Genomic DNA, 4882 nt, shown 5'->3' with positions numbered 1-4882 from the left:
CACACACACACACACACATACACCCCCACGCTCAAGCTCTCTGCTCTCTCGCGAGTTAGTTTTTGTGCACATGGCCCGGTGTTTCTGATGTAAACATAGGATGAGAGCAATTTTTAAAACTCTATTTTCCTTTTGTGTGTATTTCTAGCTGCAAAAGGTAGCGCACCGCGGTGCAAAAGACCCTGGACATTCGTTCCTCCATGTTTGTTGTGTGTGTGTTTCTCATGATGGATGTTCTGAACTGCAAATTTCGTTCTGCATTGCATCTTGATGTTGTGTGTGAATGAAAATAAACGATTCTGATTCTGATATCTCCTTTTTTGTTGCTAGGAAAAACTTCTAGTTAAAGAAGCTTTAAATATCTACCTGGTCTACGACCATCACCTATAATTTCAAGTTTCCAGCATAAATTGTGAAATTAGGAGAATAACCTCAGCTTGCTGCTGCAAATTACCACTAGACTGTGTTCGACTGTGTTACCTGAGGCATTCTGTGGAGGGTGCTGATGGAGCATGGGATCACCTGTAAGGGTTATCTGGTTCCTATATAACCAAAGTGAAAGCTGTGTTCTTGGCACAAAGTTGAGCTCATTCCAGGTGAGAGTCAGTGTGACTCTGACAAGGACTCTTATTTTTTCTCGCCTCTGTTTGTGTTTTCAGACCTTCTGTGTGTGTTCTGGAGCAAGTTGCCATCAAGTGTGAAGTGGCTGGGATAAGAGTCAGTTCCTTTAAGTTTGAGACCATGTTCAAACAGAAAAAGGTGGGATGCCCCCTTTGGGTCATGGAAGAGTTTCTGTCTTGAGTGGAGGAAGATGGAGCAGAAGAGGATATGTCCACAGTAATGATCCATGGTTAGGAAAGAGTTGAACCAAAAGGGAAAGCTTTTGATCTATAGTTGTCCATTAATGTTCACATCTTCATCCCATCCCATGCTCATGAGATATGAATCATGACCAAGAAGAACAAGATCTCTGATGCAATTGGCTGAAATGAGGTTCCTCCATAGGGTGGCCAGGTTCAATCTTAGAATTATGTTGAGGAGCTCCGTCATTCAGCGGAAACTTGCAGTAGATCCTCCACATTGAAGGGAGTCATGTGAGGTAGTTTGGACACCAGATTAGGATGCTTCCTGTATGCCTTCCTTTGTAAATTTTCTGGGCACGCTCCACTAAGAAAAAACAAAAAACAGGGTAGACCCAAAACTCCCTGTAGAGATTGTGTATCCTCCCTGATTTCGGAACAGTTTAGGACTGCCCAGGAGGAGATGTGGAAATCTGTTTTTCCCTCCTTGACCTGTTGTCTCTGCATCATGGATAACTGACAGAAAATGAACCCACATAGCAAAATTTGTCTGGCCCAATTCTGGCTCTCACACAGACATAAAGCACTAACACTTGGCTCAGATATCGCAAACAATGACGCCCCTTTGGTGGCTCAGATGTAGTTTGCCAGAGGTGGTAAATGTATGAGTCAGCACCACATAAAACAACTGGTCCAGCTGTGMATCATCTTAAAAACAGTAGCATCATTGCCAGACCTGACCCACATCTGGTTGAGAAACCACTTGCCATGCCATCGGTCAGCCAGCAGTGCCAAATTCATACCAGACCTGACCCACACCTATCTGCTACATGGGAATGAACGGATTACTGCCATTAACTTTGTATTTGTTCATGTTATGCGATCCATACATTCTAAATATTTAAAAACAAATTGGCAACACAGCCTCTGTATTGTGTTGTCTCACTTTATGAAGTAAAGTTCAACCTTGTATTTACAGGTCTGTGGGTGTTTGCGTAACTTGTGATGCCTGTTTTTTTCCTGGATTTTATTTAGGTTTTGTGATGAACATTATTTAGCAGTATCATTGTGTGTGTCTATTCCTGCACCTTGCCGTCAGTGTTTTGGATGAACGCAAGTCTTTGTAAAGCAGTGTGTGTGTGTTCTGTTGTCTGTGTATGACTGCTGTGTCTGAGTCTGATAATGAGGCCACATGGGGCTGAGAACAGTGGCACACCAACGTGAGGTGGAGCATTCAGAAGCAAAGCGGTTTGGTGTATGTGGATGGGTTTTTTCCCCCTCTCCTCTTCTATCTCATAAAAAACTTGATTTTTCTGAAGTTTTTTTCTTACTTTTATTTGATCCTTCAGTGTGCCACTGTTTTAGAAAACTTTGATTTTTGTATTATTATTATTATTATTTTTTATTATTATTATTTTAAAAAAACTTACCTATTTCTCTTTCAGACTACCTGGGACAATTTTCATCAAGGTGATTGTGACTGAGATTAGTGTTCAGTTCCAGTAAAGGGTTTGAGTGTGAGTGTGGATTCATTATTGATATTTCATTCTTAGCTCCTGTCTGATAACCAAAAGTGAGAATCTCAGTTCACAGGACCATGCTGTATGTTACAGGACTTATGGAGTTTAAACATAAATTCAACTTGGAAGACTGGTGACCTTACCTGCTCCTGCAGACCTCCTCATCTCAAGCTCAGCTGTGTCCAATCGTCGCAAACCCAGCTATGTCTAATCAGCTCCTGTCTGCCAGCAAACTGTCGGGTTCAGTCGCTTCACAAAATGTTGCAGAGGCAGGCCTGCGTCTGCTCATCTGTTCTCATTCACCCTCCTGGTCCCTCTTCTGCCTTCGTCCAAGGCTCTTTGCCGGCCACAGCCGCTCCAGCAGCTCCGGCTCCRGAAACCAGCGCTCCTCCGGCGGTTTCCCTACCTGCTTCGGGCGACCACTAAGGGGTGCTCAGGGGCAGAAGGAAAACATTACACCATTAAAACCGAAGTCAAAAAAATTCGAGAAAAGAAAGACAGGCGGACCTCATCAAGAGAAGACCGCCCGTAAAGGAGGAACGAAGGAGGAGACAATCATCTATAAATTAGGATGTAATAATTTGTCTAGATCAGTCAACGTGATCCGGACACCTTGACTCAGAAGGTTTATGGAATTGTTCTGAATTTGGGGCACAAAATAAAATAAAAAAATTATTGACTTTGCATCGAAGCCTGGAACTCTGCTTTTTAAACATTCTTTTTCGAGGCGATTTTTTCCTGCATCTAAACTCGACAACGTAAATGATTTACAAACTAGAAAGTTAAACAATTTAATCATGATTTAGAGTTGTATATCTAAAAATTACACATAACCACTTCCTCTTTCATTCGYTATGGAAGACCCAAAGCGCCACAACTCAGCTRCGTCTACCTCTCTACCTGCCTCGCAGCTCCTCCTCTCAGTGCTCACTCTGGCAAACACCCATCCAGGGCCGTTCATAGGGTAAGACTTACTCACACTTAACTCATACATATTTTCTTCTGTCTAAAGCGCTTCATAATTTTTTATCCATCTGATCCCYCACCTCCCTCTCATGCATTTTTAGCAGTTGGCTTCAATCTCTTCAGCTCAATCTTGTGTCCTCAATAGTTGCCTTCCATGGGCGTAATCGCCATAGGTACGGGGTGAGACATGTCCCCCCCCTTCCAATATCTGTGTCCTCCGTCCCCCCACTTTTTCAGCTGAAGCAAAAAAAAGTGTCCCCCCACTTTTAAGATGGTGATTACGTCCTTGCTGCCTTCATCTACCACACAGTCATATAGCAGCCGGCCTTCATCTACCGGCTCGCACACGCATCCTAGCAGCTGGCCTTCATCCACCAGCTCTCACCATTTATTGGCAGTCCCACTACACCTCTCATCTTGACATTCATTCTGCACTCAACTAATGTCATGKAGCTTCGACTTAAATCTCAGCCTTTCTTTCGGGGGGCACATAGAAAAACTTTCACCTATTATGTACTCCTAATTCGTCAGCCATCCCTATTATGTATCGTCATTCTCATCATCCCCTAAATCGCCATTCAGGTACTGCTAGTTTAATGTGGCCTCAACCTCCTCTCGGCTTTGGCCTCTTTTTGGGGGAATAAATCTCCTACCCCTAACTTAAAGCATCTCATATAAGATTACAGCTTCACTCAGCGCTCTCTTCCTCTGTCGGGGTCCGAGCGCCAAACTCTAATGCCATTTATGTCATAACGTTGTTGGTCCGGTCATGTCAATAAACCTCCTAAATTTCATTCTGTCTCGTGAGTCTTTCCAGGTTTAAAAGGAGTTTAAACATAAATTCATCTTGGAAGACTGGTTACCTGCTCCTGCAGACGTCCTCGTCTCAAGCTCAGCTGTGTCCAATCGTCGCAAACCCAGCTACGTCCAATCAGCTCCTGTCTGTCAATAAATAAAAGCCAGCCACCTCGATCACACAGTCTGCGTGCCAGCTGACCGTCGGCCTGTCACCACCCCTCCTCCACCATTTGTTTTCTGGAGAGGGTGCATCTCGACTGGTTCTTCCGTGTTCGACCTTGTCTCTTCCCATCCCTCAACCCAGCCGGTCAAGGCAGATGGCCGCCTGATCTGAGCCTGGTTTTACTGGAGCTTTATTCCTGATAACAGGGAGTTTTTCCTCTCCACCGTTTGTTCAGGATGGGAATCTGTGATAAAGTGATTCAACACAAACTGCTGGCTTCTTCTTTAGATTGTTCTTTTCATGACCACCACCACCAGTATCAGGCCCCAGGGGGGTGGGGGGGGATTGAATCTCCTACACCTAACTTAAAGCATCTCGTATGAGATTACAGCTTCACTCAGCGCTCTCGTCCTCTGCCGGGGTCCGAGCGCCAAACTCTAATGCCATTTATGTCATAACGTTGTTGGTCTGGTCATGTCAATAAACCTCCTAAATTTCATTCTGTCTCATGTGAGTCCTTCCAGGTTGAAATGGATTGTGATTGACAGAACAAGATCTTGGATACAAGCAGGGAATTTGAGTTTCCTCCATAGAGTTGAAGGGCACATTCTTAGAGATATGTTGAGGAGCTCCAT

Source organism: Austrofundulus limnaeus, unplaced genomic scaffold (genome assembly GCF_001266775.1).
Source record: "Austrofundulus limnaeus strain Quisiro unplaced genomic scaffold, Austrofundulus_limnaeus-1.0 Scaffold729, whole genome shotgun sequence".
NCBI lineage: Eukaryota > Metazoa > Chordata > Actinopteri > Cyprinodontiformes > Rivulidae > Austrofundulus > Austrofundulus limnaeus.
Note: the sequence above shows the minus strand (reverse complement) of the source record.